We start from the raw sequence: 13592 nt of genomic DNA on the forward strand, positions 1-13592 counted from the left end.
ACCAAATGTCACAACCCCATGGCTGTCCTCAGTAGGCTTATTACACAGTTGATAACTGGCCCATTAAGCACAGGCAGGAAGCAGCGGGAGCCTCCATGCACTGCCCCCTCTGCCCTTGTGCTTCCCGTGACGTGTACGTGCGCCTTGAGTGATGGTCTCCAGAGTAAGTAATGTCCATGTGCGCTGCTGAGTGGATCCTGGGAAGAAAGCCTCCCCCCCCCCCCCCAGCGCCGTAGGGCCTGACGGTAATTGCTCTCTCATCTCAGGCAAGGAACTTCCTCGAGTGTTAAATTTCTTGGCTGGGGAAGAGATAACAGGTCCATGGATTATGGAATGGAACTGCGGGCGGGCGACCTGGGCGGGCGCCGCATCCTGGAGAACTCAGGTGCATCCCAATTAGCCGCTTGGCAGAGTGCATGAATGGAGCGGGAAGGACTCAAGAACAAACGTTTATCCTGGCCTTGGTGCGGGCGTTTGGGGTTGCTGAGGGACCAGAGCCACGTTTTGGAGTGACCCTGCCAAGATGCGGGCGGGTGGGAGCGCGGCCTTGCACGAGCCTCCCGATGGCGCCACCTGCTGGTCATCGCCGGCTTTGAACACGGGTTTCCAGAGCTGCGCATGCGCGAATCGGTCTCCTCCCCAGCTCTGAGGTTCCTAAATGCGTCAAGTTGAATCCAAACAATATGAAACAGTACTTAAATCATTTGAAATTCCTTCTCAGACACCCTGTGACTCTGCTTCCTCTTGAATATTCATCATGTTTGTTGAGTGTCCGTCTGCCTACTGGGTTGTGAGCAACCTGGAGCCCCCTGTACCAGACTGCACCCCAGGACAGAGGTGTGTGGCCTTCCCTGTTGCCCCATCACCATCCCCAGGCCAAAGCCGAGCAGAACAGAACTGAGCAAAGCAGTACCCTCCCTTCCTAAAGATGCTCCGATTACAGAGGAGGAGAGGGAGGCCATTGCCAGTGGCAGGTAGTGAGTTCAACTCTCCCTCCCGGCTACCTCCAGATCCTCCCATTGAGTTCCCAGGATGATTCCAGGACAGTAAAATGCTCAGCAATGGCTCCGATGCCATGGTCACTCTGACTGTGAGACCAGACCCAGCATCCCCTTGAGCTGAAACAGTGACATTGTCGGGTCACCTTCCCTCTTGCTCTGCTGCAAGCCCCGGGAAGAGCGGGACTCTGACCTCAGGGAAGAGGCACAGCCAGCTTTCTGCTGACCATCCGGACCTCTGGGCAACTCAGGTTCCATTGAGGTGACCCACTACCTAGGAGGCACGGAAGATGCAGAGTTTTCTGTCATAGGAGTGACAGGAGGGCAGAGGTGGGCACTTAGGGCCCTCAGACTCTCCAACACCCAGGACATCTGGTGATGTAAGGAATCGAGGAAATCTTTAAAGGGTCCAGCACCTGCCATTCCCCTATTCCCCCTTGAACCTACTCAAGCTTTTCTCAAGGAAACTTAATCTCCCAGTGAGAGTGAAAACCCTTAGAAGGCAGCATGTTTGTCTAATCTCATCAATTAAACTATGCCTCCATGGCCAGTGGATACTTAGTAAACATTTCCTTAACAAGTGAACAGAAACAAATCTGAAAAAAAAAATCTCTATTACTGGCTCCTGGTCATACTAAATTCAACATTTCTTTAAAAATTCATGAGCACCATAATGTTTCCTGGTGTGAGAGCAAACCATTTTATGAAATTAGTATGAATTTTCTATTAAAGAAAAGAGTCCTATTTATTAATATTCCCAAAAGATAGCTTTTTGGTTTACTGTTATGCTTCTGTTATAATTTTCCTTAATGGTATTGATTTGTAGTGTACCAACAAAGCATCAATAAAGAGAAATGTAACCCTGGAACTATATTACTTAAAGCATGCAGCCTTAATGAGTAAAAAGTACAGAGTTGGTTGGGCCATGGGTGGCAGAGAAGAACCTCCCCCAAAACTATGAGTAGAGAGAGTGCAGCTGCCCTGGGGATCTCCAGGTGTGCAGTCAGCACAACAGCACAGAGGATTCCTATTAGGACACTTGTTGGATCCTGTAGAAATAGAGAGAGAATTTTTTTTCCTCTTTGTGGTGCTAGAGATGGAACCCAGGACCTTGCATGTGCTAGGAAATGCTCTTCCACTGATCTACACCCCCACCCCAGGAATCCTGTTTATGAGTACCACTAGGGACCAGGGGTAGAAAACAGTTTGACAGAAGTCACCATGAAGGGACAAAGCCATAGATGAACCAGGAAGCAGCTTCCACCAGACACCAAACCTGCTGGCAACTTGATCTTGAACTTTCCATCCTCTAGAACGGGGAAATCTCTGCTGTGTGATCACTCTGTGATCACTCAATCTAAGGTCTCTTGCTAGAGCGGCCTGAACTGACCATGTATGGAGAGAGGTCCCTAGGGAAAGGTCTGTGTTTGCTTTGTTCACCTTTGGAACAATAAATAGTTGGATGAGTAATTGGATGAATGAATGAAGCTACAGAAAATTTGCTTCTATGAGACCCAAAGGTGGCCTCTGCCCCTCTCTACATGTGTGACTTGAGCTGAATGGCTTTACTCTCTGGTTTGTGATCATCTCAGATCTAGAAGGAAATTCTGATTCCTCCTTCCCACATGGCCCAGCATAAAACAGGGGCAGTAAAACTTCAGCATGTAATGTTCCCAGTGGGCCATGGGGTACCCATGGCACCCTTATCAGGAATGTCAGGGGAGATTGGGAGGAAGCTGCTCTTCAGATTGACCGACAGAGCATCAAATGTGCCACCCTGGGCAGGTGAGTGATGGGCCAGGGCTTCGCAGGCCCCAGCCCCACATGTCCCCTCAAGCAGCTGTGGGGCTGCCTGTGCCCACACAGTTGGGGTGTCCAAAGAAGGTCCAAACAGCTTCTCTGAGTTGTCAAATAGGGAGGCTTCTTTACTTAGCTGCAATTTGGGGTCAAGTTTTCTCCCAAATAAGCAGAGGAGCAGTTATAAATGATCCATGCACATTGTGTGGCCCAATCAGCATTCCTCAGAACACGGGGCAAGTCTTTGAAGTCGGTTCCCTTCTGGAGGGACGTCGTCACACCCCTGTTGGGCTAGGCCAAGTGTTTGCCCTAATTAGATATTTACACAAGGGACCCAAGTGAATAGGATGGATTTATTTTTAATAAAAGAAGATTAAAATCTGTATATCTGCAGCATATTAAGGAAGACCAAACTAAATTAAAATCCTCCCACAACTTGGCACAGTGAGGGGCTGGAAGGAGGCATTTCACTTGGAAGTACTGAAACTTGTTATATCGAGTCAGGAGGAAGGAATCAGGCTTCCCTGGTCCAGACCCCAGTTTCCAACTGGTTGGTTGGAGCTCTGAGTGAGAGAGCTGGTGATAAGACTGAGGCACCCTCTGCACCTGGAGAGCCCCTTCAAACCCAGACCCTGAGGCCAGGTGTCTACCTGTGGAGTGGCAGCCATAGACTGTGAGGGAGGAGGCAGGTGGGGGTGACACTGCCTGGAATAGGGTGGAGTGGGGACACTTTGGTTCATGCAGGAATGCATGCCACACCTGGTCTTCCCAAGAAAAGCCAAACTGTCAGACTTTTATGTGAAAGGTTTTCATTTGCAAATAATTCAAATTAATTTAACCTTCAGAAAGGTAAGTGTACAGCTACTTCCTGAGCCAGCAACTCCAGGTATAAGCATTAACTCCCAACACAGAAAGAACACTGATCCATGGAAAGACTTGTACCCAAGGGTCTAGCAACTGGATTGGGAGTAGAAATTTCCAGAGAGCAAAAAAGGGAATGTCTTCCAGGATGCCGGGCATTTGGGGTGAGGACATGAGGGTAGCTTCTTAGAGCCTCTGTTCCCAGGGGAACCTGAAGACCTGAATTCTCAGGCGCATTCGTTCTTGCTCCAGCTCCAGGGCTGCTGGTCACCACCACCCGCCCGCCCCCCATTCTCCCAGAGGACCCACAGGCAGGTGAATCAAGGCATCTCCCCAGCGTTTTCCAACTGCAGGTCAAACAGGGCACCATCATCTTGCAGATCTTTCCACCTCTTGAATTTCCTTCTCTTGGTCCAATCAAAATAGACTGACCCAGCCCAGACTCTGTCCCCTGCTTTGCCAGGCAGGAGTTTCTTGCTGTTCCTAGAAGCCAAGCAGGGTGGAGGCAGAGTTGGTTGAGCCCCTGCTGACAGCCATGCCCCAGGGGAGTGTCTGACAGAGGAACGGGATCTGGTCAGCCTCACCACCGCCCCAATCTCCTCTGTGATCAGGGACCTCACTCTTCTGTTATCAAGCCTAACGCGGCCCTGCCCAGGGCTCCCAGACCAGCCCCCAATGGGAGACAGCAGCAGGTGAAAACCAGGACAGTGGGAAAACGGGGGCTTCTCAGCCTGGGGGGAGAGCTGAGACCTGGACTCTCCCATCTCCTCACCCACTCTGACCCCTGTGCCACTTACACACAGTGTTTTTGGTGGGTTTCTCAAGAAATGACTGATTTGACACAGGCTTCACCAGGGAAGTACCACACACTAAGACGAGGATTCCAACCCTCTTGAGCCAAAGGTGTCGGCAAAGCTGTTCACCAAACTCTGGCCCAGTCCACAGACCAACCCACAGAGCCCTGATCTAGAGAAAGGTCGTTAACATGTGCCTTCCAGGACGTAGCCCACCAAACCAGCAGTTCCTCGGCCCTGGGCAAGCCCCCCTCAGGCCCTGGGGTCTTCTCCTGCGCCTGGGCCCCAGGCAGCATGTGCAGGGTTCAGGTGGGACCTTGGGGGTCTGAGAGGGCTGGCTTCTAGCCCTAGTTCTTCTGCTTATTTGGCTGAATGACCTTGGCCCTTCATTGGCCGTCTAGGGCCTCAGTTTCCCCACGTGGGAGAGATGTCAGTGCCTGCCTCCTGGGTGCCTTGAGCAGGAGACACAGCGCGGAGTGTGCTTGGCACCAGCCTCGCTCGGATGGTCTCCATGACGCTGCAGCTCTGGAGTGCGGCTGGCTTCTTCTGGCCCCCTCTTGGCCTTGACCTCCAATAGGTCAAACCTGGGAGCAGGCAATCAGGACTAGACCTGTAAAATACCAAAGGTCCAGGGTCTTCACTGGGACTTGCCTCGAGTAGCCAGAGCTGGCAGGAAACAGGATCTGCCCTTCTGCAGCATGTTTGGTCCTGCCTGTTCATTCATCCTCTCATCCTGATGATTTGCTCACCGGGCACCCCTCAGCATCCCCTCAGCATCCCCTGAGCATCCCCTGAGCATCTGCCGTCTGCACTGAGGTTGTCCCCAAGCCTCTGTGGGTGGGGACCCAGACTGAGGTCAGATGGGCAAATGGGAGGGGGAAAGGGAGTGTCATGCAGGTCCTATGGGAGGTACAGGGTACTCGGTCACCACCACACACCTCCCTGAGGACCCTTACCCCTTTGCATGTCCCTGTGCAACACCCTGGTTACATTCTCAGGGAAACACTTGGAGTCTCTCAGAACAGTCCAGGTTTTTCCCTGGACTCCCCAAAGCCTTTTCCAGGAGGTCAGAGCTATGCGTGTGTGTGCACATGTGTGTGCGTGTGTATGTGAATGCACTGGACACCGGGCTGCGTGCGATCCTCCATGGAAGGCCGGGTACTCGTGCTCCAGGTGAGGCAGCTGGTCAGCCTGCCTTCTGAGGAGGCACCAGAACTCAAGCAGCATGGTGCTATGTGTTGCATATGAGGTGAAGACCCGACGTCCTTGGCTCAGCTGGTGCCTCTGCGTCAGCACAGGTCCATTCCTCTCTCCACATTGGCTTGCTGATCAATTTTATTGACCTAAGCTCAGGCATGTGACCAGATCACAAACGGAAGCAGTTTTCACTGAATTTCTGCTATTTGGGTTCCAACGACAGAAACCTACTTAAGGAAATATTAGCAGAAAACAAGCACAACCACCACTTCAACTTTGTGTGGCTTGGTATTTGGGTTTCAGAGCCTGGGAAATCAGATCAACCTGGATCAATCCTGTTCTTGGTTTATATTTAAGAGAAGAAATGAGCCCTGCAGGCGCAGCATCCTCTGGTGGAACAGTAGAGCCCTCAAGGAGAGCATGTGCACAGGCTGTGGAGTTGCTGTGTACATTGGGGTCTGGCGCCCCAAGGGGCAGTGGCCATTTGTCCTCCACATGCTGTGCTGCTTCTGAGGAGACCATGGCCTCACTGGGACAGGTCCCTGACATTCTGAGAACTTCCTGAGCACCGAGCAAACCCCAGGGGCTTAGAAGGCATTTGCCAAATTGAGCCCAATTGGATTTGAGGGCTGTAAAGAGCAGTGGCCTGCCTGAGCCTCAGGGTGCCTTGGCACCTGGCCACGTGGCCACCTTCCCCTTCCCCAGAGGCGTGCTCAGGAGATAGTCCACGTCCAGAATTAGCACCATGGCGACTCAGCCCCTAAAGAATGCAATGCCCTCTGGAGCCCTGTGGTGGGCATTAAAAGGTCATGCCCATCCTGGTCATTAGCCCGGGTCACACTGAGTCTTCCTGCTGCTCGCTGTGCCCCAGAGTCTCACCAGAACTTGCTACAGTACCAAGGGCACCTGCAGGAGGGAGAGCAGAAAACCGGGAGGCCCAGGAAGCACCACTCAGGAGGTCGGAGTGCTGCCGGGTGCACCGTCCGCTCCCCACCAGGCTGCTTTAGCGAGGGTCAAGCATCTTTCTTCAACTCTGGGTCAATTCCCCCTTCCTTTCCCAGGGCTCTAATTCCCAGAGCGATCCACCTCAGCCTCCGAGAAGGACCCTAGACCATGCATCCAGTCATTGACTGTCGATAGCGCTGTGTGCCCAGGCGATTGGGTCATTGCTGAGAGACCCTCTTAAGCATTCAGGTGGGGAACATTAGCCTCTCATCCTGCTGCAGCTTCCGCCCTGGGAGCGCTGATGGCAGTGTAGGGTTATTTATGGGTTGTGTTTGAAGGACGTCAAAATTGATTTACAGTCCAGGTAAAGTCAAAGGAAAGTCACAGGATAGAGGAAGTGGTCTTTATCTGATTATCCCATATGGAAGCTCTGGAGAGCTCCCAAGATGCCATCCTCAGAGCACAGGCCCCCAACTGAGCAGCCCTCCAGGGTCCCCAGGGTAGCCGGCCCACCTGTTCCCTGAGGTGGGCTTCACAGGCAGGGGCCCAGGGATGCCAGTGGGGGACAGGCAGAGGCACCGCCACCTCCAGGCTTTGTGAAAAGGGGGGATGTGTCTCCCTCACCCTCCTGCACCTCCAGGTGGAACACAGCCCCGAGGGGCATCCTTTGGGCTCTTGTGAAAGGCAGGTCCTGAGAAGCACGTCCTGCTGACCGTCCTACGGGAGAAGCACAAGCCTGCCCTGTCCCTGAGCCAGGCTGTCTCCCTCAGCAGGGACTGTGCTTCCTTCCCCACTGTCCTGGGAACACCCCTGCAGTGTTACTGCTGGCCTCTGCCTTCTCCCTCCAGGAAATGCAGGACCAAGAGAGGGCGCTGACTGACAGGAGCTCACGTGCAGCAGAGGAGCAGGCAGCAGACAAATGGCTGCCATCAGCAGCCGAGAGGAGTGGTCTCTCAAGAGTGCTGAGGGTTGGTGTGGTGACAGCAGGGCTTCCCAGGGTCAGTGACCATTGAGGAGCCCACCAGGGGAAAGCTGAAGTGGACAGAAAAGAGAGCAGGGCACCTGCCCGGGAGAGCCACATGGACAAGGCCCTGGAGAGGACAGAGAATTAGAAACCATCATCAGTCCAAAGTCACCTGAGGTTTTGACAGTTCTGACACCTGAACATGTTCATTAATGCGAAGACACAATAACGATGAGAGTGGACACTAACCTGAGTGGCCTTCCCAGCGGGCAGAGCTCACCGTCCACACTGACTTCATGTACCTCCACAGGGACAGGGTCAGACACGGGTGAGAGAGCTCCAGAGACTGGGGGTCTGGAGGCGCATCCCGTGAGCCTGTGGAAGTGAGCTGTGAGCTGTGGACCACGTACATCTGTGGAGGTTCAACCTCTGTCCTCGGGGCACTTCTAACGTAGTAATGAATGGCTGGGTCTCCAGTGAGAATGTGGTTTAGGTGAGGATCCAAAGACTGTCACCAATGAAATGGTCTCAGTGTGGCTTACCTGGTAATTTTTAATGAATTAATGATTCAGTGGTGTCCTATCTTATTTGAAGTGATGGTTACCACAAGGGTAGGAAAAAAATAATTATTGGTGATTTTTGAAGCTCATGAAGAATCGTGGGACACTGTAGGTCTTCACCGCCCTGAGATCAGGCAGAGGAGCCTTCAGCTCTGCCCTTGGTCCTCTGCCATCCTTCATGCACTTGCCACCTGTCAGCTTGCCGGGGCTTCGTGGGCTTGTTCTTTAAAGATAAGAGGGATGGTTCTCTTTCCTGGGGAGAGAGACTTATCCCATGTCCATCTGGCGCTGCCCACTTCACCATCTGGCCCAGCTACAGCAGCCCTGAGCGTCCTGCTCTCTGAACGGGTGTTGGTGAGAGGGCTTGCTTGCTGTTCATTAAGTGGATTCCAGAACGGCTCAGGGTCTGCGAAGCTTCTGAGAGGCTTCCTTGGATCTTCAGCTGTCCTGGGTCTGCCTGGGAAAGGAGGAAACTGACTTCCCCCAGGATAAGCTCTTCCCTTTTTATTCACCTTCAAAAGGGCACCATTCATAATTGGGATTATGCAAATTAGCATCACCACATAAGAATTTGCAGTTGTCCCTAAGAGACCTACAGCAGGCTCCTGGTTCTCCCTGTGACCTGGGTGGAGCATGGCTGTGTCCTCAGGAGGCCCCTTGCCTGTGCCATCCATCCCCTAAGCATCAGGTCTTGCCCAGTAGAGCCAAGCAGGAAGCCAGAGTGGCCCCACCAGGACTGGGATACAGTGTGTGTGTGTGTGTGTGTGTGTGTGTGTGCGCGCGTGCGTGTGATTCCTGATGAAATCAAGGTCAGCATGTGATACACAAACATGGGCACAAGTCTTTAGCCATGTTCATGTCAGAGCCCCAAAATGGATTACGAAGCCATTGGCACAGACCCAACGGATTCCCACATGCATTGGGGATGATTCTGCTACTGTTGGCTTCGGGAAGAGGCAGGGTGCTGACTCCCAAGACACAGCGCCTTGCTCCCCTGTCCCAACCTTCGGCTCTCCCACCCTTTACTCCAGGAGTGGCCGTCTCCACTTGGGAAGGTCAGTGTGGCCAACCAAGCATGGGGGAGCCATAGTTCTACTGCCTCAGTGGCCAGAGAAAACCTGACCTGGGTGCCCTCATAGTCTGCAGTGCAGCTGAGAGGGGGAGCCTGGCCCTGTCCCCCACTGAGCACTCCCTCCAGCCTGGCAACTCCACATCCCCCCACCGCCACCAGCACCCCAAACTCAAAACTCCTCCTTGGCTCCCACAGGCTCCCGGTCACCCCCTTTCCCAAGGTGTTCTGTCTGTTCTCAGAGACATCAGACATCTCTGAACACACCTGGCCTATGTGGGCACTTTTAAATTAGTCATGAATGGCTGGGTCTCTAGTGAGAATGTGGTTTAGGTGAGGATCCAAAGACTGTCGCCAATGAAATTCTCTCAGTGTGGCTTACCTGGTAATTTACCCTGGGGTGGCGGGGTGGGGAGAGGCAAATCTCTGTCCCTGTCAGCCTTCCACTGACCACCAGGGTGGGTACCTCCAGAGTTTTGAAGAGTGTGCTCTGAATTCAGTTTCCTGAACCCTGAGACTCCTTCCATGTACCTCAGAGATGCCGCAAGTGCATCAGTCCATATAGGCAGGCCTGTGTGCACAGAAGGCAGCTGTGGGGCTGCACTGCCCGGCCCTGGACGGGCCTCAGGCTGCAGAAGTGTGGCACCTCCTCACCCCACGCAGTTCTGTCCAGGAAGCCAGTGTAGCAGGCAAGTACCTCGCCATCTCCAGCCATCGTATCAGTCAGTGCAAGGCAGAGGATGTTAGAGGAGAGGAAGCCAGAGCCCAACTAGCCAGCACAAAGCAGTCCCTCCTGCCTCCTGCTTCCTGCTTCCTGCCTCCTGCCTACCTGCCTGCAGTCCAACCCACAGGCCCCAGTCCTCGCCCCATCCATCCTGGTGTGGGAAGAGGCACAGGATAACCTCTCGCTCCAGGGAGCCAGCCCTGCTTATCGGTTAGTCCCCTGCCTGGGCCCAGGAGGACACCCTAAGCCAGTGCAGGCCCTTGTTCAGCCAGGTCTGGGACACCACCAAGCCTCCCATCCTCCTTTCTTTCTAGCTATTTTCTTTTCCTTTTTCCTTCTTGGTGCATGGACTTCTTTGCCACTCTCCTTTCAACAATATGTCCGTGATTTTGCATTTAGACAAATGCAATTACCTTTGTTCAAAAGCAATTAAGTTCCAGTCTTCACCACAGAGATAACAAGCCCGTCCTTGGCACCTCTTTCTTTTTAACAAGCAAAGCCCGCTCCATAGAGGCGGGAATCACTGTGGAGATATCTGAAACACAGTCTATGAATTTTACTGTTTTGTTATTATTTAAATATTCCACCCATGTAAGTATATTCACACCTAAAACTTGTGACCTGACTGGACTTTGCTGCTTCTTCACTATGAAAAGGCATCATTTTGTCTGCATTTTTGTTTTTCCCCAATGTGTTAAAGAATAATCGTCTTGTCCTGGAGCCACACCTTCCTGATTTCATATAAAACAGTTTCAGTGGTTCTAGACAAAGACACTTAGAGCAGGGAGCCCCCAGCTGCAGATTCTTGTCTCTGGACAAGGCTCCGAGGAGGGCCTTCTGCCCGAGCAGGTTCCAAGAGGCAGGATGAAGGCTGGTAGGGGCGATCATGTACCTGGACGGTGCCCCAGAAGGCTTGGCTAGTTCAGATTATTTCAGAAAGTGGCACTATCCTTCCCAGCCTGCACTTCTGTGGCAAGGCCCGAGGCAACTCTCCATCTGTGCTCACTGTGGCTGTCCTCCATCAGGCTGCCTCCAGGGTGGAGGCAGGCCCAGTCCCCAGGACCCAGTCCTTGCTAGCCAGAGTCCCACGGATGCCCATTAAGGAGAGCCCTGAGCCCTAGGTGAAAAGGAAGCTCTTGTCACTGTCTGGCAACATCTGTTCCTGTCTACAGTCATCCAAGTTGAGGCCAAGGACTTTCCACTCTGGACATTTGGCAGCAGGTTAAGGGGTCCAGCCCACCCTCTGGACCTTCACTCTCCTGCCTAACCAGGACACTCCGGGCAGCGTTTGCGCAAAGGGGAAATGCATGCTGGGAAAGGGCCGAGGGGTCCTGTGATGGGTACGGTGGCACTTGCTATATCCACAGTCTCGATGTTTCTTGGCGTGTAGATGGGACTTCAAGGGACCCCAGATTGAGAGCATCTGAAAGGAAATGTTGTGTCTTTCTCTTTTGCTGGTGGAAGGATCCTGAATGAACAGGAATGGAGAGAGAGCCTTGTCTAGCCGGGGTACTCTCTGCCTTCTGCTCTAGACAGGCACCTGACGGCAGGTGAGGAGTCCACTCACCTCTGGATGTTCACTCTCCCCTAACCTATGCTTCATTTCTGGGGAAACCTGATCGGCCACCCTCTCCCCATTCCTTGGCACTGTGGCACCACTGTAGATCGCCGGGGGCTACCCGGGAGCCGTCCTTTCCCTGTGCTCATAGCTCAGTGAGCTACTGGAGGGCAGAGATGGGACAGTATTCAGCTTTGCACCTCCAGGCCCTAGCAGGCTGGCTGCCTGACCCCAGCCATTGTCCAGCGAAGAGTATGGAAAACGCATTGAGTAGAATTAAAAAAAAATTGGTTTCTATTCAAATGGATAGCTGGGAAACTTCTGAGGCAAATAAAAATAAAGTCTGCTTTGGTAGGAGATCACATATGCTTTATGCCCCTCACACATCGTTTGGCACCCAACAGGTACTGTTTAAATACAACTCTTTAAACTTCAGCATGGATTTAATTCCTATTTCAAACACTAGTTCTGAACAGTTTTATGCCTGTGCTTACCAGGGGGCTTGCACAAGCCCTACGAGAGTGGATGGTGAGGGATAACAGGCACGGAGTCATTGGCCTTGGACTCTAAGTGGGACTATAAAGGGACTCCAGATAGTGGGATGAGTTTTGAAGTCTGCAGTTTATCGCCCTCTGCTGGTCATACCGGGAAACTCTCCTGCTGCTCCGTTGAGTTTCTGCAGACCTGGATGTCAGAGAGGAGTGAAATGATCTTCCTCATTCTCAAGAGTATCCGCCCTCCTTAGGCGAGCATCAGGAGAGGAGTGTTATCAAGTTAATGCATGAGATGGGGGAAATGTTTCTACTAGGAATCCTGCATCTCTGGAGTTGAATTAAGCCAGTTAATACTTCCCAATCAATGACTCGGTAATTTGCTCAAGTATATTACAAGTATCATGGCAGCCTGCAGTGACAGATTTTAAAAGAGATGTGCAGCGCTGCCTGTCATGGGAGGCCCAGGGAAGCCTGGGTGGTCTCGAGGGCTGTCATCTCCAGCCCCGGGTTCAAACCATGGTCCTCTCCCGACTCTGGGCCACCCCCTTCCCCTCTCAGAGCCTCCATTCTTTAGGCCTGGAGGTCTACTGAGCTGACAGTACCCATGTGAGGGGCCCAGCACGTGTAGGCACTGGCTTAGGGGACAAGAGCCATTTGTGTGTACGTGGCTCACTTTGTAAACCTAAACTGTGTGTTTTGGAAATCAAAGAGGAGAGATGGGCAAGTGCTGATTGTCACTGTCCTAGTGGCCTGGATTAACTGGTACAGTGTGCGCCCATGTGGCTTCATCCTAGTGGTGGTGATGGCTGAGACGAGATTCGGTTTCCACGCTCGTTCCCGCATCTTCCCTAAGGACACTAATGTTCACTGTGCCAACGGCCTGAGTGTTTCTTGGCCTCGGTTCTGAGACCAGCTCCTTTTGCATCCCCCAGGGAGGCCTCGGACAGGAAGGTGCTGACAGTGGGCTAACTGGATGGGGCTCAGTGGACAGGACCCCTCCCCTCAACCCTCGTTTACCTTGTAAGCACCAAGGCTCACTGGGCAGCTTCTGCCGCCCACCCCCTGCCACAGCTCATCACAGGTGCTGCCAGCTCCATGATCCTCTCAGGTGACTGGGCAAAACGGAGCTCCAGCGGGGATCTGAGGTGACTGCACCTGTGTGTCCCTAGTGTGTAAGGGCCTTTCCTTGTGCGGGGGCACTTTGCAGTTGGGTCTGCCCCATGCGCCCACCTGGACATCAGTGAACACTCAGCTCCCTTAGCGAGGTGCCCACCTTGACACCCAGCAAACCCCTGGCTTCCTTCACCAGCTCTGTCGAGCAGGAGCTTGCCTCTGCCTCACCTGGGGGTGAGCACCTCAGACACAAGGGCCATTGGGAGCTGCCAGGGTGGACCAGGGGTGCTGACACAGCCAGGAACAGGGAAGACCCTCGAAGCCAGCCTGTGAGCTGCCTTCGAAGCCCAGGGCCTCTGAGCTGGGCCTTGAAGGGAGTGAGACCCCCCCCCCAGGCAGCGTGGGGGGTACCAAGAAACAGAGGGAAAGCACCTGCCCTGCTGGGTGCCATGAGGTGGGAGTGGAAGGGAGGGCTGTCAGCAAGAGTGGGGGCCAGAAGGCCAAGGACCCAGGATGCC

At 53.3% G+C, this 13592-nt stretch overlaps 1 protein-coding gene across 6 annotated transcripts in view; it reads left to right on the plus strand.

Annotated features, from left to right (window-relative positions):
• Window positions 1-13592, plus strand: part of PTPRE (protein tyrosine phosphatase receptor type E) — a 128664-nt gene that overhangs the window by 78351 nt on the left and 36721 nt on the right. The gene's annotated exons all lie outside the window — the stretch shown is intronic.

Source organism: Spermophilus citellus, assembly GCF_964194105.1.
Source record: "Spermophilus citellus genome assembly, chromosome: 15".
Classification (NCBI taxonomy): Eukaryota; Metazoa; Chordata; class Mammalia; order Rodentia; family Sciuridae; genus Spermophilus; species Spermophilus citellus.